Consider the following 16416-nt stretch of genomic DNA (forward strand, 5'->3'; position numbering starts at 1 on the left):
TCACACACACTGAAATTGTATCTGCCCCTGTCTCTCTCTCACACACACTGAAATTGTATCTGCCCCTGTCTCTCTCTCACACACACTGAAATTGTATCTGCCCCTGTCTCTCTCTCACACACACTGAAATTGTATCTGCCCCTGTCTCTCTCTCACACACACTGAAATTGTATCTGCCCCTGTCTCTCTCTCTCTCACACACACTGAAATTGTATCTGCCCCTGTCTCTCTCTCACACACACTGAAATTGTATCTGCCCCTGTCTCTCTCTCACACACACTGAAATTGTATCTGCCCCTGACTCTCTCTCATTCACTGACGTTGTATCTTCCCTTGTTTTCCGCTCAAGCAGTTCACGGTATTCCAGCTCACGCGCTCATTAGCAGTGGTGACGCGCTCGCCGGGTTTCAGAAAGAGCTCGGCTCTTGCTTATGAGCACGCGCGGGTGAGGGCGCGCGCATGGGGCGGCGTGAGCGCGCCTCGCCTGGAAGGTTCCATGTGTGTGTCGGTGTCTTTCGCTGGCGACGCCAGCCCCTCTCCCTCCTCCTCTAACTCCTGCAACCCGCTTCCCGGCAGCGGTAGTGGCCGAGTCTGGCTGGATGGATTATCAGCATCATGGCGATTGATGGTAAGTAGGCCACAAGGTCCCCGGCTCCCAGTGACTGGGCCGCTAACTCACTCTCTTGCTCTGCTTGGCACCCAGGGCCTGACAGGGCCGATGTGTACGTTCCCCTGAGGAGGAGAGCGGCGGCGGTGGGATACGGGCGTGCCGGGCCGGGAGCCGGAGCCCGTGGGCAGCGCCACCGTCGGTAACTGATGCAATGGGTTTAATGACGCCGATTGGTGGTTCACCGCTGTCCGCTACCTGAGGTACTGAAAGCGGTAGCCGCTGGCACGAACCAGTGCGCGGCATCTGACTTTCAGTCCGTCCGAGTCCGAGCCAGAGCCAAATAGCCTAAAAGTTACTGCGGGCGGTTTGCTCGTTTAATCTGATTATTGTTTACAAACCGAGTGCCTGGAGCGGGATAACGGTCGGAATGTGAATGCGCCCGGTCTCTTTATCCCGAGTGTCACTGCCCTTCAACCGGAACGCCGGTGCCCTTCGACCCCGAACGTCGCTACCCAGTTACCCAGATGTCAGTCTCCTTTACCCTGAGTGTCATTGCCTGTTAGGATTAGGGATGGGGTCATGAGAAAGCTCCCTGCCACACTTCCAACAACACAAAGCAATCACCAGAATTTTAATGCTTTAATGTTAACACACCCTATTTTACTATTACTAACTTGTACTGTTTCCATCTCGTACTCACTTGTCACTCACTACATCTGACGGCCACTATTAGTATCTATCACGTACTGTCAATATCTATGACAATCTGCTACTGTCCCACACACTATCTTCGCAGTATCTGGAGTCCTCCAAGGATCTATCCTTGATCCTCTCCTGTTTCTCATCTACATGCTGCACCTCCAAAAACACAACCCTAGGTTCCACATGTACTGTGATGACACTCAGCTCTACATCACCACCACCTCCCTCACCCCTCCATCACCTCTGATTTGTCATGCTGCTTGTTCGACATTCAGTATTGGATGAGCAGAAATTTCTTCCAGTTAAATGTTGTGAAGACTGAAGCCATTGTCTTCAAACTCCACAAACTCCGTTCCCTAGCCACCGACTCAATCCCTCTCCCTGGCCACTGTCTGAGGCTAAACCAGACCGTTCGCAAACTTGGCACCATATTTGATCCTGAGCTGAGCTTCCGACTCCATATCCTTTCCATCACCAAGACTGCCTATTTCCACCTCCATAACATTGCCCGTCTCCGCCTCTGCCTCAGCTCATCTGCTGCTGAAACCCTCATCCATGCTTTTGTTACCTCTAGACTAGACTATTCCAGTGCTCTCCTGGCTGGCCTCTCACCTTGTACCCTTCTGTAAACTTGAGCTCATCCAAACCTTGTACCCCCTCTGTAAACTTGAGCTCGTATCCTAACTCACACCAAGTCCTGTTCACCCATCACCCCTTTGCTCGCTGACCTACATTGGCTCCTGGTCCTGCAATGCCTCGATTTTAAAGTTCTCATCCTTGTTTTCAAATCCCTCCATGGCCTCACCCCTTCCTATCTCCGTAACCTTCTCCAGCCCTGCAACCCTCCAAAATTTCTGTGCTCCTCCAATTCTGGCCTCCTGCGCATCCCCGATTTTAATGGCTCCACCTTTGGTGGCCATGCCTTCAGTTGCCTAGGCCCTAAGCTCTGGAATTCCCTCCCTAAGCCTCTCTACCTCGCCCTCCTTTAAGATGCACCTTAAAACCTACCTCTTTGACCAAGCTTTTGTTCACCTGTCCTAATATCCTTATGTAGCTCGGTGTCAAATTTTGTTAGATAACGCTCCTGTAAAGTGCTCTGGGATGTTTTACTACATTAGAGGCACTATATAAATGCAAGTTGTTCTTCTTGTTGTATGGCACTATCCACGAACATTGTCTCTGTGAGTAACAATGTTATTATATTGCATACTTTGTCACTATTATATACTCTGTTACCATCTGTTATACTGTTATTTTCTGCTGCATAGTGTCACACTAATGGCACTGAAATAAACATTATCACGTATGGATACTGCCACTTTACTTCTGTTTCACTGCTGTTTTAGAGCTGTGATCTCTTTTTACATGAGGAAGTTATTGAAGTAGACTGTAGTTATGGTGCTGAATAAACAGGGCCTCATCCAGTTTAACCCGTAATCTTTCAATATATTCACGATCACTTTTGCTTTCATATTTACAAAAATCTAGCATATTTAATGGCACATTACTGTGAAGAATAATTCTACACTCACTAATTTCAATTGTTCTTAGTACTCCAGTTACTAGAATTTTTTAAAAAATTGTTTGATCTTCAGGTTAATTTTTTTTTGGTGTTTCATATCTGAGGAACCTCCATACTTCTAAGAATGTACAATTTTCTCTAATAAAATTGGGTTTATTCTATCAAGGTTGACAGGTCACTGAGTTTTACACGTCTATACTTGAATTGTTACTTTGCAATAGAAGGACTGTTACTATTTTAAGTTTCATAAAAAAAGCAAGAATGTGGAGTAAATAGATAAAATAGAGATTACTTGATGAACGGAGCATATGCGCCAGGGATGTGTTGAATATCATAAGAAAACAATAATTAATATAACATAACCTGCAAACAGGAAGGTTGTGAGCAACCATAGTGAACTATGAATTGAATGTTGATTGGATAGTCTATTTATACTATAAAGGTGCTGATAAATTTAAATTCTTCCACTATGTTTAAAAGTAAGAATTTTTTTTAGCACAATTACTACTGTGGAGGTGTAAAATTGTTCAGTATTACCCAGTGACCTATGCAGGGCATTCTCACATTTAACCTTTCACCATCATAATTTCTTAGATTATGTATTTCTAATCACTTTTTGTGTAGATATGTGTGCTATTTTTTCAAATTATTTTCAAAACAGCCTCTCTCTCTAAGAGCTTCCTTGGCCATGCATGAATTTTGGCTTAGTGAGGAGATGGATGACCTGTTAACACAAAGGGACACTATAAATTGTAGATTTTGGCTTTTGTCTGTCCTCTACAAAATTTGAGACCCAAGCCTAAATAAAGTAACATAATGTACACACACATATCAGCATTACATAACTAGGCAATACAACATGTGTTACTGATCTGGATAGACTTTTTTTTGGTGAGACTCCCTCTTTTATAAAGTATTTTTTAATCTCCTTCCTGGGTCACAACATGCACCATTCCTGGCCAAATTGTCCTAAGCATCCTGTATCAATATTGCTCTGAATTGGCCATGAGGAATTGTATAAGAGTGGTTCAGGGATAACTTAGTCTACTTTTTCTTTCTCTATCCTTGAGAAGATGTACCTGATCTGTCTAGCATTTCTCAACACCAGCATGGCTGAGATTAGGAACTCAATATCGCTGTGTTTAGTTAGCTGATTTCAGCTGGAATGGGGGTCTGAGGCATTGTAATTGCCCTTAGAACCCAGCTGTAGGGAGACGAAAAATTGTCCAGGTGTCCTCTCTGATTGCTATAAATTGATCCCTGCTGGAAGTGGAGGTGAGGTCAGCAAGGGATCAAGCTCACCAAGATGCCTACCACAGACAAATAACATAGCACCACTCACTTAATACTCATATACAATTGATGACCACTTCCACAAATTACTTGAGCACTACCATTGTTTGTGAAAGTATGGGCATGATTTTGACCCTGAGCCAGGAAGGGGGTCAAATTGCAGACCGGAAACCCGGAAGTGCAGGTTTTCCGGATGTCCTTGTGATTTTGATGTGAGGATGTCTTTTTATTTTTTTTGTTGGTTTGCTGTCCAATTGGCTGGCCTGATTGACAGGCTGGTCTTAGTCGGATGGGAGAGCAGCCAGGTAGAGGACATGTTCAGGTAAGTCTTTGATTGTATGGATGGGGGGGGGCAAGGGGGCATGGGTGGGGACGGGTGGGCAGGGGGCACTGATGGGCATGGGGACACTGGTGGGCATGGGGGTTGGGGGTGGAATCAGTCATGGGGGGTTGTCGGGATCGGGGGGTCATTGTGGGGGACTGCGATCTTTGGGGGGGTTGGAGATCGGGGTGGTCGAAGATCGGGGGTCCGTGATCGTTGGTGAGAGGGGTCGGAGATCGGGGGGGAGTGGGCCTGCGATCGTTGGGGGGTCGTTGCAGGTAGACTGGTTGGGGCTGGGGGAAGCACTCCTGCTCCTCCGGCCCACAAGCTGTGCCAGAAAGGCACTTACCTGCAGTTTCGGGCCTTCTCTCCTCCTCTGATGAGGCATGAAGGAGTAGGCTGAGGAATCCCGGCCCCCAGGGGTTGAAATTGCAAAATCTGCAAAAATGGAGGCCTGCAGCCTCCTTGAAAGGTTTTAGTGACCAATCCGCCTCCTTGGAGCGGGTTGGTCGCCCGGCCCTCGTCCCCCCCTGGTGAAAACCGGAAATGGGCGGGTTGGGAGGCGGGTCTGAAATGGTTGCGAGTTTGAATGCCCCCTCACCCCCAACCCACCCGTTTTTCAATGTTAAAATCACGCCCTATGTCTCAGCAAGAAGCCAATACCTCCTGGAGAGGTAAGGACGGGAGGGAAGAAAATTAGTGAGCGAAAAAGGAACTGGATGATAGTGAGCGTGAATTTATGTCCTGTCATTCAATGGCACAATGTTGGAACTTTTAAAAATAGTCTGCCTCATGTTGTGTCCTCTCTGTCTAACAACTGCAAACTCGAACAGAAAAGAGTTATGTTATAATGTGGGTCGAAGAAGGGAGTTTGTTAAATAATCCTTAATAAAACTTTTGTTATTTTACACATTAGTCTGCTAACATCAATTTATTTTGTCACAGTAAAATCTTCCCACATTATTAGAATGTTGATGTGTAATTATATTATTGAGATAAGATTTTATGGAGATTGTAACATAGGTGCCTGTACTGGTAAAATTTTCTGACTTTTAATGATCTGCGGAAAAGGTAGCATGGAATCTGTTTTACACAACCTTGTAAGACAATTTCGCTGTAACCATATGTGCAAATGTTTGTGTGTGAGAGGGAATGAATAGTGATAGGAACAGTATGTGCGACACACAGAGTAAACTGAAAATGATATTAATCTAAAATACAGAATATTACACATTTAAGATGTGATTGTTTCACTGTGTTTAGCAGTTTTTTTAAAGAAAAGTAGAATAAAAGAAATTTCCTCAGGCATCCATGCATATAATCCCGATAAGATCTCTGACAGAAGTTACGTGCTTTTGCACATCAGTAAGATAGTATCAGTAAGAAAAGAAAATGCTCAAACACAAAAAAATGTGGCTAACTTTAAGCTTTGTAGGTAGTGCCATTGTAAACTCAATTATTAACAAGTAAATATTGGTAAAATACTTGTATTTCTTGAAGCTGTCAATCTTTAAAGTCACAGTATCAATAGCATTGTTTGCAAGTCTAAAAATTCAGCAACAGGCTGTATGTAATGATTTTCTTCAAAATCAGTTCTTGCAATTTGTCTAAATCAATACGAAGGTTAAAGATAATAAAGTATACAGCTTTAATGCAGAAAAATAAAGATTAAATAGTTAAGGTAATTAAGCAGATTTAAGAAAATTACTTTTTGTGCAGTGATGATTGGATAAATATTGTTTATCTTAAATCCACAACTTTAAGCCACATAGGGTTAGTCATAGAAGTAAGGCCATTAGTTCAAGCTGAATGATGACTTTCCAGTAAACAAGCTCCAATTTGTAAATACCCTGGGGCTAATGTTTATCTTAGATTATTTTTCTTAATGTTTTTTTTAAAGGAAGAAATATTGTTGTATTTCTCTGTTAGTTAACAATGTTAGCCGTCCACTTCAAAATAACCATATCTATCTGCGACCAAAATAAAGTGAGGGAAAAAAATTAACCAAGGGCACCTCATAGGGAGAAACTACACTTCACTACCATAAACTGTTTAACAACAACTTCTGAAATATTCGAGTATATGATTGCTATATGTCATCTAAGAAAATCCTTGGGACAGAATCAAAATGATGAGTACTTCGATTAGAACTTAAAACTGAGGAACCTGAGGTACAATTCCAGTTTCACCTGAAACTCACATTTGTTCCCTTGGAGCATGAGTTTGCTGATACAGACAAGGTCATTTCCAACCAATTCCTCACATCCCCCCACCCTCTTCCAGTCTCACTTCCTCCTGCGTCCACCCCTGGAAAAAACTCTCCACTAAGTCATTTACAACTGCTCTTTCAAACTCCCAACTGTCTAGCCAGTGCCCTCCATTCGCTACGATACTTCTGCAATTGTCGATCTGCTCAACCACTCCCTCACCTTTGATGCCCTTGTCCCTAGTAAAACCCTTACTCCCTCTCAGCCAGGTCGTTTCCCTTGGTATGGCCCTCACCTTTGCTCCCTCAATTTCAAGGGGCACAAACATGAGTGTATGTGATGCACAACTGGTTGAGCCATCCATCGCTAGACCTGGATAGACCACAACAAGCATTGGGCATTGCTGTGCTCTGCCAAATGTGCTCACTACTCCAGAATCATCCTGAAAAACAAAGACAAGCACTGGTTTCTTTTATCCACAACCAACTGCCTCCGTAGATGCGTCTACCCTGCCTCCTCACATCCAACAGCAAGTGAATGGAGCTCATGAACTTCTCTTCAGCTGCCTCTGCTGCATCACCCACTTCCCTTTTCCCACCAAGCTACACCTCCCACAAGGTTCCCCCCGCCCTAGCTCTGAACCCGCCTCTTTCTCTAGTTCATCTTGTTCATGAGACACAACTTCTGTTCTCTTGACTGCATTCCCTTCCTGGCCCCCATGATAGCTGACATTGTAAATTCATAGAATCATAAAAATTTACAACACAGAAGGAAGCCATTCGGCCCATCGTGTCTGTGCCAGCTGAAAAAGAGCCATCCAGCCTAATCCCACTTTCCAGCTCTTGGTCCATAGCCTTGTAGGTGGCACTTCAAGTGCACATCCCAGCACCTTTTAAATGTGATGAGAGTTTCTGCCTCTACCACTCTTGCAGGCAGTGAGTTCCAGACCCCCACCACCCTCTGGATGAAAACATTTTTCCTCAGCTCCCCTCTAATCCTTTTACCAATTACTTTAAATCTATGCCCCCTGGTTATTGACCACCCCCCCCCCCCCCCGCCAAAGGAAATAGGTCCTTCCTATCCACTCTATCTAGGTGCCTCATAATTTTATACACCTCAATTAAATCTCCCCTCAACCTCCTCTATTCCAAAGAAAACAACCCCAGCCTATCCAATCTTTCCTTATAGCTAAAATTTTTCAGTCCTGGCAACATCCTCGTAAATCTCCGCTGTACCCTCTCTAGTGCAATCACATCTTTCCTGTGATGCGGTGACCAGAACTGTACGCAATACTCAAGCTGTGGCCGAACTAGTGTTATACAGTTCTAGCATAACCTCCCTGCTCTTATATTCTATGCCTCGGCTAATAAAGGAAAGTATCTAGTATGTCTCCTTAACCACCTTATCTACCTGTCCTGCTACCTTCATGGATCTGTGGACATGCACTCCAAGGTCCCCCTGTTCCCTTACACCTCTCAGTATCCTCCCATTTATTGTGCATATACATGCTTTTTTTGCCCTCCCCAAATGCATTACCTCACACTTCTCCGGATTGAATTCCATTTGCCACTTTTCTGCCCACCTGACCAGTCCATTGATATCTTCCTGCAGTCTACAGCTTTCCTCCTCACTATCAACCACACAATTTTTGTATCATCTGCCAACTTCTTAATCATGTCCCCTACATTTAAGTCTAAATCATTGATATACACCACAAAAAGCAAGGGACCAAGTAGTGAGCCTTGCAGAGCCCCACTTCCAGTCTCAAAAACACCCTTCGACCATTACCCTTTGCTTCCTGCCATTGAGCCAATTTTGGATCCAACTTGCCACTTTCCCTTGGATCCCATGGGCTTTTACTTTACTGACCAGTCTGCCATATGGGACCTTGTCAAAAGCCTTGCTAAAATCCATGTAGACTACATCAAATGTGCTACCCTTATTGACCCTCCTTGATACTTCCTCAAAAAATTCAATCAAGTTAGTCAGACGTGACCTTCCCTTAACAAATCCATGCTGACTGTCCTTGATTAATCTGTGCCTTTCTAAATGACGATTAATACTGTCCCTCAGAATTGTTTCCAATAATTTGCCCACCACCGAGGTTAGGCTGACTGGCCTGTAATTACTCGGCCTATCCCTTTCTCCCTTTTTAAACAATGGTACAACGTTAGCAGTCCTCCAGTCCTCTGGCAGCATGCCTGTAGCCAGAGAGTATCGGAAAATGATGGTCAGAACCTCTGCTATTTTCTCCCTTGCTTCTCTTAACAGCCTGTTGTTCCCTCTCCTCAAGTAATGTCTTCTCCCTTTCAATACTGTCATCATACCCTCCTCCTCAAAAAATCCACCTTTGACTCCTCTGTCCTTGCAACTACTATCCCACCTCCAACCTCTCTTCTGCAAAGTCCTTGAACGTGTTGTCGCCTCCCAAATCTATGCCCATCTTTCCCACAACTCTCTAATCAGGTTTCTACGCCTGCCACAGCATTGAAATGGCTCTAATAATATTCGCAAATGACATCCTCTGTGATTGTGACTGTGATGCACTATCCTTCCTCATACTTCTTGACCTATCTGCAGCTTTTGACAGGGTCAACCATTTCATCTTCCTCCAATGCCTCTCTTCCATTGTCCAGCTCAGTGAGACTGCCTTGGCTTGGTTCCACTCTGACCTATCTAACCATAGCTAGAGCATCTGCAGCAATGACTTTTCTTCCCGACCCTGCATCATTACCTCTGGAGTCCCCCAAGGATCTATCCTTGGCTTCCTGCTTTTCCTTATCTACATGCTACCCCTTGGCAACTTTGTGCACAGATATGGGGTCAGGTTCCACATGTATGCTGATGACACCCAGCTCTACCTCCACCACCTCTGTCGACTTCTCCACTGCCTCTGTTATCATACTGCTTGTCCGATATCCAGTTCTGGATGAGCCGCAATTTCCTCCACTCAAACGTTAAGAAGACCCAACCCCTTTCCCAGACACTATCTTAGGTTGAACCAGACTGTTTGCAACTGCAGCATCTTATTTGACCCAAGCTGAATTTCTGACCCTATATCCTGTCCATCACAAAGACCTACCATCTCCATTATATCACCCGTCTCCTCCCCTGCCGCAGCACATCTATTGCCGAAACCCTCATACATGCCTGTGTCAACTCCAGAGTTGACTATTCCAGTGCTTTCCTGGCCAGCCTCTGATCCTCCACACCTCATAAACTTCAGGTGATCCAAAATCTGGTGCCCGTATCCTACCCTCGCCAAGGCCTGCTCACCAACACCTCTGTGCTCGCTGACCTGCATTGACTCCTGGTGCCACAGCACCTCAAATTTAAAGTTATAATCCATATGTTCAAATCCCTTCATGGCCTTGACCCTCCCTATCTCTGTAACCTTCTGCAGCCCTATAACCCTCTGAGAACTCTGCATTCATCCAAATCTGGCCTCCAGTGCATCTCCCAGCCCCTTCGCCACTCCATTGGCGGTCGTGCCTTCAGCCATCTGGGCTTTATGCTCTTGAATTACGTCCCAAAGACCTCACCGCCTCTCCCCCTCCCTCTCCTCCTTTGACCCCACTTCGTTGAGCAAGGTTTTAGTCATCCCTCCTAATAGCTCCTTCTTTGGCTCGGTGTCACTTTTTGTTCGGTTACGTTTTTGTTTTTTCTACTTTAAAGGTGCTACATAAATACAAGTTGTGATGTTGCAACATCAACCTCTGAAGCTCCCATCATTACTAATCCCATTTTGCATAAATGTTAAACTCTACCCTTTATTTAACTATTTTAGAAATGACCAAGATGAATAAAAGCTCATTCCTGAATTTGATTTTGCAAATATACCGAATTATCTTAGTACTAAGTCTTTATTAGTTAAAACTATTAATTTACAAAAGTAAGTTGTACCAGTGAGTTATTCTGGGACCTGCAATTTCCATTAAGGTGCCATATTTGGGTGAGTCTACTTTGCAGTATGTATCAAATGCTGGATAAAATCAGAGTATGTTATTATGCTATACCACAGACTCTGGTACAAATTCCAAATTAATTGACATTTGCACTCATGTTTCCTTGCTGATAAGTTTCCACTCTTGAGTGAGGTGTCAAGGGATGTCATAATTCCTAGCCAATGAGAATGAAATAATGTTGGCAGTTTCCCTATGTTCAACCGTAGGTCATTTTTCAACATATCTTACGATTTCACTACAAAGTTGTGCTGGTAGAGTGGATGGAAATGCCCATAGTTGCTTTATTTTTTTTTTATTCGTTCATGGGATGTGGGCGTCGGTGGCGAGGCCGACATTTATTGCCCATCCCTAATTGCCCTTGAGAAGGTGGTGGTGAGCCGCCTTCTTGAACCGCTGCAGCCCGTGTGGTGAAGGTTCTCCCACAGTGCTGTTAGGAAGGGAGTTCCAGGATTTTGACCCAGTGACGATGAAGGAACGGCGATATATTTCCAAGTTGGGATGGTGTGTGACTTGGAGGGGAACGTGCAGGTGGTGTTGTTCCCATGTGCCTGCTGCCCTTGTCCTTTCATTTGAAACAAATGTCATGAAACTCGGCACCACTGTTTTTATAGTCAGCATTTAAGTAAAAATATCTTTAACCAATGATAAATTTATTTTTCCACAGGTGGAGAACGTACTTGTGGAGTTCATGAACTTATATGTATCCGCAAAGGTAAGAAGACTGTTACAAAGGTTGACCATGTTATAAGTCTGTACGGGGGAGGGGGGGTGTGGGGGGAAGGAGAATTTATAGAAAAATGAATCATAAAATAGCTTGGTGTTGCATGTGATTGATTGTTGATTTTGAGACCAATTTGGTGAGTATTTTTTTTAACCAACCATAGAGAAAAATTCTTATGTGTGCTGCGTGTAACAAAATCATAAACCTGATCTCTAGAAACAGGCTAACAATTTTATTATACTGAGGAAATTTCTGTCCATGTTCTTAATTTGAATATTTAATTTCTACTAGTCCATCTCCCAAGGTGTTGTACATGGTCACCCTTTTACCTGTCTCTGTTGTCTTTGTGTTGCTGTTTCTCTCTGTCTCTCCTCTTTCTTTTCTGCTACTTCTCTCCCCATAACTCTCCTTTTTGATTCTTCTGGGTTAATTTTGACTTTAGATGAAAGTGTAAAACGTGTGATATCAGCTCGGCCGCTAGTTAAACTCGTCTCCCGATTGTTGTTTCCAATGACTTCAATAGAAATTCTGTCTCATAGGTGTATGGAAATAGCATTGACCTTCTCTGTCAACGAAATGCAGATAGAGATAATTAGCTTCAAAATTGAATTGGTGTTTTTTTTAAAAAGTTGAAGTAGCGTTAAATGAAAGCCCATCTCTGCCCTAGTCTCTGTCTTTGTTTCTATTAGAACATTCAATATAAGATTTACCTCAGTAAAACTTTGAAATTGTACTCTTGTTTTTCAAAATTATTTAAAGAAAAATTACTGAGCAAAAAGTGCTTATAGCTAAAGAAAAATATTACATCAGTGTAGCTGATAAAACAGGACAAATGTATCCTGTGCAATTAGATACACTGCACATGCTTAGACTGATAGAGTAAATAAGGGGAAACTGTTTCTACTGGCAGGAGGGTTGGTAACAAGAGGACACAGATTTAAGATAATTGGCGGAAGAACCAGAGGGGAGATGAGGAGAATTTTTTTCACGCAGCGTGTTATGATCTGGAATGGACTGCCTGAAAGGGTGGTGGAAGCAGATTCAATTGGAACTTTCAAAAGGGATATATACTTGGAATTGAAAAATTAGCAGGGCCATGGAGAAAGAGCAGGGCTGTGGGACTAATTGGATATCTCTTTCAAAGAGCTGGCACAGGCACGATAGGTCAGATAGACTCCTTCTGAGCTGTATGATTCTATGAAAATGGGAAATCATTAACATTAGCAAACAAGGAAGATGTAACCATTGCGTCAGCTCCTTGTCTTGGAACCAATACAAGGTTAAACAGTTAAACTGACCATGCATCCTGTAAAAATTGGTAAATCACCAGTCAGATAACTTTGGAACATTAGACTTAGTGTGTATGTGCTTATGTGTGTGCAGTGGTCCTCTGAGATTGCCAGAAGATTTGCTTTACCATGCGCCCAGTGTGCACCAGTCACATTGAATAATGTTGATACGTACGAACATACGAAAAAGACGGACATACGAAAAAGACAGACAGAAAAAGACCAGCTGGTACCCCCAGAATGACAGTGGCAAGAGGGGGGTTAACTTGTAAAAAATGGGAAACCCGACCCCAACCTGTGGCGAACACGCCTACCTCCAGTTTAACTGGGGCCGGTTGGGTGTTGGGCGAGTAATCCGCTCTCGAGAGACAGGTCAGTAATTATAAAATGTTAACGAGGCTGCATGCCTCAGATTTTGTCAGCCATTTGGATTTAACGTCTGTGGGCTGGATTTCCCAGGGTTCAGGAAACGCAGCAGCTAAAGGGAGATGAGAACTGCCGGATCCAGGAGGTAAGTGCTTTTCCACCACTGCTTGTGGGCCAGGAGGAGCAGGAGTGCTTCCCCCTAGTCCCAGACCTAAGCTAACTTGCCATGATCTGCCTCTTTCCCCCCCCCCCCCCCCCCCCACAATGATGTCCGACCCCTGAAGGCAATCAAAATGAGTTCCAGAAGATAACAATAGCCAAGAGGTACATTTAGCGATACTAGCTTCCTCCAGGAACTTGTTCAGCTCCCTTTTGAATGTTTGTACTGCAAAAGTTGGCAACTTATTCCAAAGGTCAATGACCCTTTGGGAAAAGAAAAATCTCCAGACATTTAACTTAGTTCTATGATTACACAACTTAAATGCATGTCCCCTCGTTCTCCCTAACTTATCTAATTCAAATAATCAGTCCACATGTACATAGTCTAGTCCCTTAATCATTTTAAATACTTCAGTGAAGTCTCCTTGAAATCTACGCTTGTCTAGAGTAAAAAGACCCTGCTCCCTGAGCCTATCAGGATATAGCTAAGGATAAACTGGACACAGTATTCTATATGTGGCCTAACCAAGGCCTTCGTGTCCTTTGCTTCTTATTGGATTGTCCTAGTTGTACATCCTAATACCCAATATGCTTTCGCTATGGTCTCTTGGCACTGGTCATGAACCTTTAGAGACTCATGCACTATAACACCCAGACCTCTTTTTATTTCTACAGACTTTAATTCAGAGCCCATCAAGATATACACATGCTTGGTATTAGCCCTACCCACATGCATCACACTACATTTATCAACATTAAACGTCATCTGCCAGATGCGGGCCCAATCCCCCATCAAATCGAGATCAGGTTGTAATGTTTTCTTCTCCTCAATAATTTTGACACCAACACAGATCTTTGTGTCATCTGTGAACATGCAGACAGTACCCTCCAGTGCCTTCATCCAGATCATTAATGTATATTGTGAAGAGTAATGGCCACAACACCGATCTCTGCAGGATTGAACTTGTATCCGGTGTCCACGCAGAGCCACTACCATTAATGACAACCCTTTGTCTACGAGAATGCAACCAATTCCCTATCAAACCTAGGATCTGCCCACCAATCCCACAGGACTCTATCATATATAGTAACCTATTGTGAGGCACCTTATCAAAAGCTTTTTGAAAGTCCAAATATGCAATGTCTACAAGGCTACCTTCATCCATGAACGTAATAACCTCTTTGAAGAATTCAGTCAGGTTGGAAAGACATGACCTTTTCCAGAAGCCATGTTGCACATCCGTAATAACCCCTTCTCTATCAAGGTGGTCATATAGAGCATCCCTAATATGAGAGAAAGGAATCAGGGAATCTTCAGGTAAACAACTGTTTTAATCAGTTTACAAATTCTCACAGCCAATTATGTGGTTACTGCATCACAGTAGGTAAATTTTAATCTCAAAAGTATATTGTGACATCATTGGGTAATGATGAATTGAAAGGGATATCTGAAAGGTGCTAGGAAAGATGTCAGTGCTAGGAAATGGAATATTTTTTTTTCAATTTTGTGCACCAAGTATTAGTATCAAGCAGTCCAAGGTCATGAATAGCACAGCTAGATGCCAAGTAAAGATCCTCTACTTTGCTCCAATAGTGTCCTCTACTGCATCCGTATGAACTTTTCCATTTCCTAACCAGCCATAGTAATGGATTCTCTAAGGCAGAATGCCAATTTAGTGCTGGTTAAAGCATTTTCATATTGAATGGCTACAGTCACTGGAAAATGGGTTGAGACTGAATAGAATGATGAAACAGTCAACTTTTATAATGATGTGGAGATGCCGGTGATGGACTGGGGTGGACAAATGTAAGGAGTCGCACAACACCAGGTTATAGTCCAACAGCTTTATTTGAAATCACAAGCTTTCGGAGCTTTGCTCCTTTGCTCCTCCTCACTTCACCTGACGAAGGAGCAAAGCTCCGAAAGCTTGTGATTTCAAATAAAGCTGTTGGACTATAACCTGGTGTTGTGCGACTCCTAACTTTTATAATCAAAAGAGAAGGAAGGCACTTTAATTCAATCAGCCTGGGCTGGATTAGATGTCAGGTCTTGGGGTGAAAGGACAGTATGCAATGATATTACATCACTCAGTCTCCTTAATTCTCATTATTTATGTGTGTTTATGTATGTGGAGGTCCACTTGGCTTCCCCCTTATCTCCAGTGTTAGCACTGCTAGGCAGATCCTGATATCCCACCACCCTTTTTTGTTACTAAGCTCAATGCTGAATATGGTTGGATAAAAACAAAATCAATTTCTTTAGATTCAAGAAAAGCAGATTTTCATCAGGTACAGTCGAGGTCACATACATTGGCCTGGAAATTGTGCTGAGTGGCGAACGGACGTCACCCGCCACTTAGAAGTAACTAACTCACCCACAAACTTTTCGTGGCTTCTGGGTGCCAACTTGCTTCAATAGAGACCTGCAAGAAGTGCAGCGGTCTGTCCCAGGCTTCTCTGAGCTGTGAGAGCAAGGAAAGGATCTCTCTCTCCCCTCAACCAACCAAAGCATCATTGACAAGCTGCGTAGTCAGAACCATGAAGTAAAATCCTCCTTCTCAAGCCACGCAGACCAAGAACCAGGAAGTGTCAGGTAGATCAATACATTCTCTATAAAATTAGTTAGAGAAAGTGAAATAAAGAGAGGGTAAGATTAGGAGACAGAAAGAATAAGTCAAAAAATAACAATTTTAAATTAATTTTTTTCTTAAATGTCCCCAACAATTAATATCGGGAGGAATGAGACTCCACGTTTTCAAAAGTTAATTTTCAATTCCAGAGAGGTTGTTTGGCAGTCATTAATACTTACCACGTTGTTGAAAGTTAGTTTAGACCTAAAAAACCCAGCATTCCTTTTTATGGAGAGATTGGTTTGTTTTCAGCTGGTGAGATCTCTTTAATGCGAAGCTTTCAAACGAGCAGGACAAATGGTACAGCGATTTCCGCGTTTGACTGCGCATGTGCGTTCTCCGGAACTTGCTCTTCCATTTGCCCTGAAATAATGGTGAGCCCTGTTAGCTTTGCTGTCATTTCATGAGCAGTTTCCGGGCCAATGTTGCAGATCAGCCCAAAACATTGTGGTGGAGACAATCTCAACGATACTCTGAATACTGTGAAGCAAAGCAATTTGAATTGAAAAATAAAACATAATTGAAAACTGGATCCTTGCACCATTACCATTATGATTCTTACCAGATTGGCTTTCCTATGAGCACTAGAATCATATCCGAAGCAAAAGTTAGTGACTTGTAGAATGGAAA

Source organism: Heptranchias perlo, chromosome 8, assembly GCF_035084215.1.
Source record: "Heptranchias perlo isolate sHepPer1 chromosome 8, sHepPer1.hap1, whole genome shotgun sequence".
Classification (NCBI taxonomy): domain Eukaryota; kingdom Metazoa; phylum Chordata; class Chondrichthyes; order Hexanchiformes; family Hexanchidae; genus Heptranchias; species Heptranchias perlo.